This window comes from Salvelinus alpinus, chromosome 13 (assembly GCF_045679555.1).
Source record: "Salvelinus alpinus chromosome 13, SLU_Salpinus.1, whole genome shotgun sequence".
Lineage (NCBI taxonomy): Eukaryota > Metazoa > Chordata > Actinopteri > Salmoniformes > Salmonidae > Salvelinus > Salvelinus alpinus.
In genome coordinates, this window is record NC_092098.1 from 29843046 (window position 1) to 29855317 (window position 12272).

A 12272-nucleotide genomic window follows, 5' to 3' on the forward strand; every position below is an offset into this window, starting at 1 on the left:
CAGAGTTTGATTTCTAAACCAGATGAGTTTTCAAATAGCAGCTGCCCAATTCCGTGGGAGGCGTGCATAATGCTGGATGCATTGGAATATAAGGTTTGGAGAATGATAGAGAGCCTGTAGGATTATACAAAAATCAGTTGGGAAATGAATGTTTTGAGTTTCAAATACTAAATGTTCAGTGAATGTGAGTATATTTATATGGTTTTAAATGATTAACTTTCCTACTAACCTAAAAGTAAACACTGCCAAAATCTTGAAAATCCATTCATTATTCTATCTATGACTGAGTGTGAGACATCTTTTCCATTTTGTACGTTTCAACGTTCTTAACCGTAGATTCCCTGCCGCCCTGACTAGACTAAGACAAAAACCCACAAAGAAAAGATAACAGGCAAATGCATATGTGGTCTAAATAGTGACGGCAGGGCTAATTCAAACTGTAGGACTTGGTGAATAGACCATGGAAGATAAGTGAGAGACAATGATGAATAAAGATGCTCAAATAAGAATGTGTATCTGTAATAGTGTTCTTCAACTCTAAAATGCACTGGACTGTGTAAGACAAAATCCAGAAAAGACAACAGGCAAATACATATGTGGTCTCAATGTCTAAGTAGTGACTGCAGTAGGACGGTTCTCCTCACAGGTGAGTGAATCAGCCCATGCTTGGTAAATAGCACTTGGTTGATATCTGGGAGCAGGTCACAGGAGAGCTGAATTGATCGTGAGAGACCAGAATTAATCAAATAAATCATCACAGCAAAGGACCAGTCAATACACAACTCAAACTGTAGCTGAGAAAACAAATTGCTAGCTAGCTATATTAAACCTCCAATGCACATGTAAAAAACACCTCTGTTGTGCACTGCAGTGTGCAAATGCACGCTCGCTACAATCATAAACCTCACCAGAGAAGCATTGCTATTTCAAATATCCAGAATAAATTCCAGTACGCTCCCTCTCCTGTCTTCTTGACATTTTAATCCAAATGTGCGCTGATCAACATTGCGAAACTAACGTCAATGCCATTTGAGAGTCTTGATTGTACTTGACAGCTCTGATCTGGATGCTGGAATAGCCCATGTGTTGGGCACACTATTTGTCAATAACGCCACATTTACATTTAAGTCATTTAGCAGACGCTCTTATCCAGAGCGACTTACAAATTGGAAAGTTCATACATATTCATCCTGGTCCCCCCGTGAGGAATGAACCCACAACCCTGGCGTTGCAAGCGCCATGCTCTACCAACTGAGCCACACGGGACCACGGGGCCACCATGCAGGGCTATTCTAGGGGCGGGAGGATTATATAAACAGGGTGGTTTGAGCCCTGAATGCTGATTGACTGACAGCTGTGGTATATCAGACCGTATACCACGGGTATGACAACATGCATTTTTACTGCTCTAATTACATTGGTAACCAGTTTATAACATCAAGGCACCTCGTGGGTTTGATATAATATTATGACCAATATACCACGGCTAAGGGCTGTGTCCAGGCACTCTGCGTTGCGTCGTGCATAAGAACAGCCCTTTGTCGTGGTATATTGGCCATAGAACAATTCATAACTCCGCTTTAGGCTAGAGACAAGCTGTAAAAGGCAGAGGAAAGATGCGGCTCTAGTGTACATGGGGATATCTTTGTTTAGTCTCTATGGCTGAGCTATACGACCTTTTAAAAGATAATGACTTAACTGTTTTCTTTAACTTTGCTTTCAATGGGAGTTGAGTCATATTTTACAATGTAAGACTGTCGCAATTAGGGTTGCAAAGCTACTGGTAATTTACAAAAGTTACCGGGATCTTTTGTAAATGTGGTAATTAACAAACTATATGGCAATCTATGGTAACTTTGGTCATTTATACTTGTAACGTTACAAAATGTGGAAGAAAGTCAAGGGGTCTGAATACTTTCCGAATGCACTGTATTGTAGTTGTTGTTTTTTATAGCTGTGTGCATATTGTCCGTGAGTTTCTAGTAGATAGAGAAAATAGCCTGAAATTAAAGCCTAATAGTTTAATGAAAAAATAATCAAATCAATTGTTTTCAATTAACTCTTTAACTCTGACTTTTTCACAACTGCCACCAGTTTGACGCCAAAACATTTACAGCAAATACATTTTGGCATAGTAAAATTTAAATAAGTGTGTTTTGAAAAAATTGTTAAAATTAAGGATATTGCATGCTGAAACCCCCATAGTGAATACAATTGGTGTTTAATAAGTTGATGGTTTATATTCAGGATAATGTTTTACAGCTTTGTCATTTATATTTATTTAAAAATCATCTTATTTAATTATTTCATATATTTAAGGCCAGAAAAAATTGCAGACACCTGTAATAATCTGAAATACCCCAAAAAGCCTCTAGATATAATTTTATAAAATTCCAAATAGACGGATTAGCTGATTGTCGCAAAAGATTTGCCCGCTTCAATGAGGCAGAAGTCCTTGTTTTGTGATTCTAGATAGACAGATGTCAGCTTTTTGTCATTGTTGCTAGCTATGTGGGGAATCGTAGGTGGCTCGTTTCATCTTGTTCTTCATATCATGTTTTGACTGATGCCACATCTATGCTAATGTGGCTCAAATTGGTTAGCTAGCTAACCAACAACTGTAACAATGTATTTAAGAGACAAGTGCTCATTGTGCAAATTTCTTTGTTTTCAATAAACATTGTTAACAACATGTAAACTATATTTCGTCACCAATCTAAGCCAACCCCATCTGTTTTGCCCCATAGTTGCGCGCACGTCAGGTTTTGTTGCTAAACAACCAACCCGTCTATAAACCTTGAAGGTTACCAAAATTCTGGTAGTTTACTGGTAAACCTATAAAGTTTCCAGTAATATACCCTCCCTTTGCAACCCTAGTCTAAATCAATTGAGCTATTCACCTTCTGAAAACTGCAGACAATTACTTTTGACTATCCATGGTCAATTCTACAAAAACTGATTTGAGCTATTAGAGGGCAACAGCCAGCAGACCAGGGTTTAAACCAGCAACCCTTGCAGTTATGCAAGCACACCAACTGTGCCATTAACGCCCAGACCTTTTGGCAGAAGACAAATTTAAAGTTTACCATAGCACTGCCAATGACAGATTTTTGGTTGTTCAAAAACGTTTGGTTTAAATGTGGAAATGTTGTATAATGCACAGAAAACCACCTTCTGTTGTAGAAACCATGAAAATTAAACACAAACTACATTTTAAGTGAGAAGTAGACATTGGTCTGAAGCCAAAAAATAAAAGAAATGAGCACATGAGCACCACAATACCTACTTCACCAATGCTCTACCAAGGTTTTCCAGCACAAAGCTTTGACCGACTACAGTAGCTATGTTGGTCTATTGTACTTCAAACATTGTAACATCGTATGCAGGTTGTACTTTACATTTTCTGGATGGACTGTCCTTCATGTCTTAAAAGTAATGATGAACTGTCGTTTTCTCGATGCTTATTTGAGCTGTTCTTGCCATAATATGGACTTGGTCTTTTACCAAATAGGGCTATGTTCTGTATACCACCCCTACCTTGTCACAACACAACTGATTGTCTCAAACGCATTAAGAAGGAAATAAATTCCACAAATGAACTTTTAACAAGGCACACCTGTCAATTGAAATGCATTCCAGGTGACTACCTCATGAAGCTGGTTGAGAGAATGCCAAGAGTGTGCAAAGCTGCCATCAAGGCAAAGGGAGGCTACTTTGAAGAATCTCAAATATAAAATATTTTAAATTTGTTTAAAACTTTTTTTTGGTTACTACATTATTCTATATGTGTTATTTCATAGTTTTGATGTCTTCACTATTATTCTGCAATGTAGAAAATTGTAAAAATAAAGAAAACCCTTGAATGAGTAGGTGTGTCCAAACTTGACTGGTACTGTTCATATTTTTCTCAACATATATTGCTCAAATAAACGTTTCAGTAAATTACAATTTTAAATAGCAAAGAACAGGCAGGTACCACAACAACAACAAAAAAGCTCACTCAATCAAGCATGATGGTATTGTACATATAAAAGTTAGAAACAGTAGTGGAATGGGATAATGTCACAGTGTGAGTTGGAAAGCATGCAATACTTATTTAGTATGTATGCGGTACAAATCACATTATTGTGGGAGCACCTCCTCTAAAGTGTATGAATTAGGATGTTTGAGAAGGTTTGAATCCTAAGCAAGTACAATAGCTACTGTAGGTCAAAGCTGTGTGCTGGAAAACCTTGGTAGAGCATGGGTGAAGTAGGCATTACGGCATTACGGCTTCAGACCAAACTTCCCATTTTAAACTTAGTTTTTGTGTTTTTAGTAGGCATATAGCTAATAAACTGTATTTGTGTGTGTCTGTGTATGTGTGTATATATATATATATATTACACATACAGTTGAAGTCGGAAGTTTACATACACCTTAGCCAAATACATTTAAACTCAGTTTTTCACAATTCCTGACATTTAATTCCAGTAAAAATTCCCTGTTTTAGGTCAGTTAGGATCACCAATTTATTTTAAGAATGTGAAATGTCAGAATAAGAGTAGAGAATTATTTATTTCAGCTTTTATTTCTTTCATCACATTCCCAGTGGGTCAGAAGTTTACATACACTCAATTAGTATTTGGTAGCATTGCCTTTTTAAATTGTTTAACTTCTGTCAAATGTTTTGGGTAGCCACAAGCTTCCCACAATAAGTTGGGTGAATTTTGTCCCATTCCTCCTGACAGAGCTGGTGTAACTGAGTCAGGTTTGTAGGCCTCCTTGCTCGCACACGCTTTTTCAGTTCTGCCCACAAATTTTCTATAGGGTTGAGGTCAGGGCTTGTGATGGCCACTCCAATACCTTGACTTTGTTGTCCTTAAGCCATTTTGCCACAACTTTAGAAGTTTGCTTGAGGTCATTGTCCATTTGGAAGACCCATTTGCGACCAAGCTTTAACTTCCTGACTGATGTCTTGAGATGTTGCTTCAATATATCCACATAATTGTCCTTCCTCATGTAGCCATCTATTTTGTGAAGTGCACCAGTCCCTCCTGCAGCAAAGCACCCCCACAACATGACGCTGCCACCCCTGTGCTTCACGGTTGGGATGGTGTTCTTCGGCTTGCAAGCGTCCCCCTTTATCCTCCAAACATAACGATGGTCATTATGGCCAAACAGTTCTATTTTTGTTTCATCAGACCAGAGGACATTTCTCCAAAAAGTACGATCTTTGTCCCCATGTGCAGTTGCAACCCGTAGTCTGGCTTTGTTATGGCAGTTTTAGAGCAGTGGCTTCTTCCTTGCTGAGCGGCCTTCCAGGTTGTGTCGACATAGGACTCATTTTACTGTGGATATAGATACTTTTGTACCTGTTTCCTCCAGCATCTTCACAAGGTCCTTTGCTGATGTTCTGGGATTGATTTGCACTTTTCGCATGAAAGTACATTCATCTCTAGGAGACAGAACGTGTCTCCTTCCTGAGCAGTATGACAGCTGCGTGGTCCCATGGTGTTTATACTTGCGTACTATTGTTTTGTACAGATAAACGTGGTACCTTCAGGCGTTTGGAAATTGCTCCCAAGGATGAACCAGACTTATGGAGGTCTACAATTTTTTTCTGAGGTCTTGGTTGATTTCTTTTGATTTTCCCATGATGTCAAGCAAAGAGGCACTGAGTTTGAAGGTAGGCCATGAAATACATCCACAGGTACACCTCCAATTGACTCAAATTATGTCAATTAACCTAACAGACAGCTTCTAAAGCCATGAAATAATTTTCTGGAATTTTCCACACTGTTTAAAGGCACAATCAACTTAGTGTATGTAAACTTCTGACCCACTGGAATTGTGATACAGTGAAATGATCTGTCTGTAAACAATTGTTGGAAAAATGACTTGTGTCATGCACAAAGTAGATGTCCTAACCGACTTGCCAAAACTATAGTTTGTTAACAAGAAATTTGTGGAGTGGTTGAAAAACGAGTTTTAATGACTCCAACCTAAGTGTATGTAAACTTCTGACTTCAAGTGTGTGTCTGTGTGTGTGAGCTAGATGTAATGAAGACAAAAGTTAAACCTAATGTGGAATGTTTTCCTTCCAGGCTCTTCAGAGCGTGTGAAGCAAGTGATGGACGAGGTGGAGAAGTACATTATGACTCGCCTAAGAGCGTCTTCTGTCCCGAGACCACAGACGATGAGAAGAAAGACCTGGCCACTCAGAACAGGATACGGTAAGGACTACAATCTTCTGCCTGAAAGACAGGCAGTTTTATTAAATTGTTTATGAATTGGGGTGTTTGTCACTGTGGGCAGACATGCATGCAATTATCCTCCCGTATCTGTCAATGTGCGTGGTAATGACCCTTTGTGTCACTGTGGGTGTTTGTCACTGTCTCACCCACCACCGTGTGGGTTGTACAGGGCGTTACACTGGGTGGACATTCAGATGCTCTGTGTGCCAGTGGATGAGGAGATCCCAGCGGTGTCATACAACATGGTCAAAGCCATAACAGGTGAGTCATGGATGGTGTCACACAGGATCCCATTAGGACTCAACCAAACATGTCTCTTTAAATCATGGGTAGTGTTCAGAGGACTCTGCAGTGTGTTGCCTTTTTTGTTTGTTTTTTAACCTTTATTGAACCAGGAAAAGCTCATTAAGACAGTGTCTTTTGCAAGGGAGACCTGGCCAAGAAAGCAGCAGCAGCAGTCAATACAATTTTAAAGCATACATGATCTGACCTACAGGAAACATTTTCACATCTCAGGATTGTGAACAGGATTATGAATTGTGTGTTGCATCACAGACGTCATCGAGATGGACTCCAAGTGAGTACCAAGGGACAAGCTAGCGTGCATCACGCGCTGCAGCAAGCACATCTATAGCGCCATCAAGATCACCAAAAGTGAGCCAGCCTCGGCAGACGACTTCCTGCCCACCCTAATCTACATCGTACTGAAGGCCAACCCACCACGCCTGCAATCCAACATCCAGTACATCACCCGCTTCTGCAACCCCAGCAGGCTCATGACTGGAGAGGACGGATACTACTTCACTAACCTGGTACGTGTCTCTGTGCCACTTCACACCACTCCCTCATGCCCACACCGAGTTGATGAGAACCAAGCACACACTCATTTGGTTCATAGCTCACCTCCTGTGTCCTCTCTCTGTTTAGTGCTGTGCAGTTGCCTTCATTGAAAAACTGGATGCCCAGTCCCTCAACTTGGACCCTGTGGACTTTGAGCACTACATGTCGGGCCAGGCCTCCCCTCGCAGGCCAGAGGCGGACAGTGGCTGGCCACAGATAGACACTGCCGCTTCCATACCCGCCCTGGCCCAGGTCAACCAGAATCTGGATCTCCTGTCAGGCCTGGGGAGCCGGCAGGAAAGGGTTCTGGAGGTGGCGCGGAGCATGCAGAGTGACCTGTCACTCACCTGGCAGGAGAATGTGGAGCGAGAGGTGCAGGAAATCCTGGAGAAGTACCCGTTGGAGATCCGCCCACCTGCCCTCTCTGCCATCGACTCGGACAACATGGAAAGCGACCGGCTGCCGCTGCCACTGACGCCCCAGGTGTTTGCTGGGTAATATCTCTCCAGAATGGGTGGCAAGAGGGCTTCTTGAACTAATGATCCCGCCTCTCTGTAATGGTTTGAGCCGTCATTGGCTCTTTACTATGGCGAGGTTCAGGAATTGGCAGCCCCCTCGTGTCTATACTGCTACCGTTTTAAACATTCTCACACACTGTAAGCCAAGTAGGCTTTTGTCCATTTTGCCCCTAGACCCTTTCCCAAAAGCATTCACAGATCTTAATTAATAGATAAAAAGGAAGGACTAAGTTTGAGGAAAAGAGTTAAGGGACCTTTAATGGAACCAATTCTTTACAATGTTCCTGCATACACATACTCCTTTTAGACTAGCCCTCTTCAGATCAGATGACCTGAGTTGGCATTGGGCCCTAATCTGTACTCCTCTACATCCCTGCTGCACTGACACAGATGGCACACCTTGATATCATAAGATAACTTCTCCACCTTGTCGTGCTGAGGAAAGAGGCATGTTATTTTTAGATGGCTGCTGGTGAATTTGGGAAATGCTGACTCCTGCACCTTGTGGTATGAACTCTGCAGAATTCTATACTCTGTTTGCATGTGCTTTGCTCCCAGCCTTCTTCAGTCACCAGCAAGGGACCAGTCTGCAGTCTAATTGTGCGCAACAGGGGAAAAAAGGAATGCATTTCATCCTAAACGAAAGGTCTTAAGCGGGTTCTTATATGTGAGTATGCCCCAATGTGTGGTCTCAACTAATATTTCGAATGCTAATATAGAGCGCTTAATCGTCACACTTAACTGAGAGGAAAGTATGAATTAGGGTACTTCTCTCATTCATTTTAGATTGCAATTATGTGTCAGTAGGGCCAAGAGCCCTCACTGTATATATTCAAGTTTGGACCTAGTTTTTCCTGATGTGATCTGACCACGAAAACGTCCGCCCTCTACTCATGTTGTATGCCCATGAAGCAAAGTAATGCAGAATAATGCTTCTTGTGATACCATGGAATCGCAGGGCATGATTTTTGTTTAAGGGTTGAACCATGGTGTTGGTTTGCTGGTGCAGCAAACTACAATGTGCACTACAATAGGGAAATGATCATGTATATCCCTAAATGAACAATGCATTAAAATTGAATTTCTTCTTCCTTTTACATACAGTATGTATTAGTGGGGGATAATAACAATATTATTGGTGGGCAGTGTAATGATAACAGTTTGCATTGTAACATGTTAAGGTTGGATTAACAATAACTCCATATGGCATGAGGATAGGCAGAGCCCATAACACTCCTCAATTTACACTACCACCGTTTAACTTGATCAAACACTGTTTCATTGTTTGTAAGAATTCCTTGATGCACTGCTGTTCTACTTCTAATTTGATTTGCGAGTTTGAGGGTACAGAATTCTGGCTGTAAATAGAAGTCAAGGCAATGATACTACTTGAGTTAAATGTGAGAACTTATCCATAGGCTTGCTAATATACAGTATGTGGCAAAGTAATTTCATTATAATCACATTTCAAATGTTCATAAGATATTCAAGAGGATGCCAGCCGAATGAAACGAAGGATAAATACACTTAATACACTATTCACGCTTTTTTTTCCCATTTCGCAACAGATCTGGGAACGGCATCCTAACATTTAGTTATTCTTCAGATAGAGTGGTACATGTTACAAACTGTGAAACCTAAAGCTTGACCAAGACTCAAGTTACTGTGTTATGTACAAAATGCCAGTGAACTGCTGATATGGATTGTGGCATGTTGTACATCATATAAGTAATTGTGAAAGATGGATGATACCTGGGGAATGTTCAGTAAGGTGAACTACTCAAATCAATGCAGATTATTTTGTATATGTTTAAAGAACACTTAAAAGTTCAATTTGATTACCGCATGGTATTTACTGTGAAACCTAAAGCTTGACCAAGACTCAAGTTACATGCCTTTTCTATCTGCAATCCATTGAACATTTTAATCACCTGAATAAGCCCCAGGTTGTAATACTTCAACATCACTCACTCTGCTGTCACACAGACATATGTACTCTACTTTAACACTGTAATCAACTGTGACTGACTGCTGAGTCTCTAAAAGATTTGTAAACAAGTATGTGTATATTTGTCAACTTTAAAACTGAATGGCACATCATTATTTATTATGGAAATGTAATTTATAAGAATAGCCTTGTTTTACAGTGTGTATTTAATTGCCGTTCAATGAATAAACCCCAGGAACGCAAATCTAGTGTTTTTTTATTCCCCCCTCCCTCACACCATTTCCACCCATAATGCTGATGTTCTGCTTGTTCAAAATCCCATCTGGTTTGCGCTTAGTGGGATTATAATTTGCATATGTGAGAACTCCTTCAAGACAGTTGGAAAAGCATTCCTCATGAAGCTGGTTGAGAGAATGTCAAGAGTGTGCAAAGCTGTCATCGAGGCAAAGGGTGGCTACTTTAAAGAATATAAAATATATTTTGATTTGTTTAACACTTTTTTGGTTACTACATGATTCTATATGTGTTATTTCATAGTTTTGATGTCTTCACTATTATTCTACAGTGTCGAAAATAGTAAAGATAAAGAAAAACCCTTGAATGAGTATGTGTATCAACTTTTGACTGGTACTGTACAGGAAATTTACAGGAAATTTTGCTTGTTAACAATAAATACACTAAAATCTAGCCTAAATCATGTAGAGTATCCTTCATTGCCTGCTGCAAATGACTTGCTACTGACATCTTGTGGTGAAACTGTTGACCAGAGTTGTACAGATAGAATGGGGCACTGCACAGCAGTCGTGGGTTACTTTGGAACCATATCCCAATTCTGAGAATCCTTTCTACAGATAAAATTGGTATGGTGGAAGTAAGCTAAACTTTTACATTCAGCCTCAGAATTGCTGCTGGAAATTGACACCCAATTTCTAAGAAGAAAAGCTGTAGTGTAACTAAAAAAGCTAATTGGACATAAAAGGATTATTGTTTAGTGTCTTAGGTTGCACTTTTAAGATGTATTCTTTGATTCAAACCATAACTAAGTGGCTGCTCTGAAGCCTTCTGTGGCTATGTAGCTCTTATCTCTCCTGGTCTCTTTTCCTCATTTAATAGAATTGGATGGGTCACGATTGTATGTAGATTGTGTCTAAGTGTCCACCATATTGCTTTCCCCTATCACATGTTTGGGAGAAAATGTAAAATGTACTTTCTTTATTCATGCCTTTGGATGCCTATTCATCAAGGCTCAGTGGTTAGCTAGGAAGCTAGGCTTGATACCAGAGGATCCTCCAGAAAATGGGATGAGGTGTCTCGATGGGGCTAGCCTAAATGGAAGACTTACATTTTATTCAGGTTCACTGGGGACATAAAAAATGGCTCATTAATTTTGCCCCACATTCACGGAAGGCAGCTCCACTTCTCTCCAAGCGTTCTGTATTTAGTATGTGGGTCAATTTCTCCCTCGGGTTCAAATGAGGCTTCGGAATAAGGCATGTTTAGTGGAAAATCCACATTTCAGTACAGGTTTGAGCATGGCATAGTTGATATACAGTAACAGTCAAAAGTTTGGACACACCTACTCATTCAAGGGTTTTTCTTTATTTTTACTATTTTATACATTGTAGAATAATAGTGAAGACAAACTATGAAATAACTCATGGAATCATGTAGTAACCAAAAAATCTATCTATTTTATATTTGAGATTCTTCAAAGTAGCCTCCCTTTGCCTTGATGACAGCTTTGCACACTCTTGGCATTCTCGCAACCAGCTTCATGAGGTAGTCACCTGGAATGCATTTCAATTAACAGGTGTGCATTGTTAATTTGTGAAATTTCTTTCCTTCTTAATGTATTTGAGCCAATCAGTTGTGTTGTGACAAGGTAGGGGTGGTATACAGAAGATAGCACTATTTGGTAAAAGCCCAAGTCCATATTATGGCAAGAACAGCTCAAATAAGCAAAGAGAAACGACAGTCCATCATTATTTTAAGACATGAAGTTCAGTCAATTTGGAAAATTTCAAGAACTTTGAACGTTTCTTCAAGTGCAGTCGCAAAAACCATCAAGCACTATGATGAAACTGGCTCTCATGAGGACCACCACAGGAAAGGAAGACCCAGAGTTACCTCTGCTACGGAGGATAAGTCCATTAGAGTTACCAGCTTCAGAAATTGCATCCGAAATAAATGCTTCACAGAGTTCAAATAACTCATCTCAACATCAACTTTTCAGAGGAGACTGCGTGAATCAGGCCTTCATGGTTGAATTGCTGCAAAGAAAGCACTACTAAAGGACACCAATAAGAAGAAGAGACTTGCTTGGGCCAAGAAGCACGAGCAATGGACATTAGGCTGGTGGATATCAGTACTTTGGTCTGATGAGTACAAATGTGAGATTTTTGGTTCCAACCGCTGTGTCTTTGTGAGACGCAGAGTAGGTGAACGGATGATCTATGCGTGTGTGATTCCCACCGTGAAGCATGGAGGAGGAGGTGTGATGGTGCTTTGTTGGTGACACTGTCTGTGATTTACTTAGAATTCAAGGCACACTTAACCAGCATGGCTACCACAGCGTTCTGCAGCGATACGCCATCCCATCTGGTTTGCACTTAATTTGTTTTTCAACAAGACAATGACCCAACACACCCCAAGGACTATTTGTAAGGGCTATTTGACCAAGAAGGAGAGTGATGGAGTGCTGCTTCAGATGACGTGGCCTCCACAATCACC

General features: G+C 40.3%; 1 pseudogene; it reads left to right on the forward strand.

Annotated features, from left to right (window-relative positions):
* The window catches only part of LOC139537506 (rab5 GDP/GTP exchange factor-like), a 35452-nt pseudogene extending 25700 nt beyond the window's left edge, over positions 1 to 9752 (forward strand).
* The last annotated feature ends 2520 nt before the right edge of the window (positions 9753 to 12272 follow it).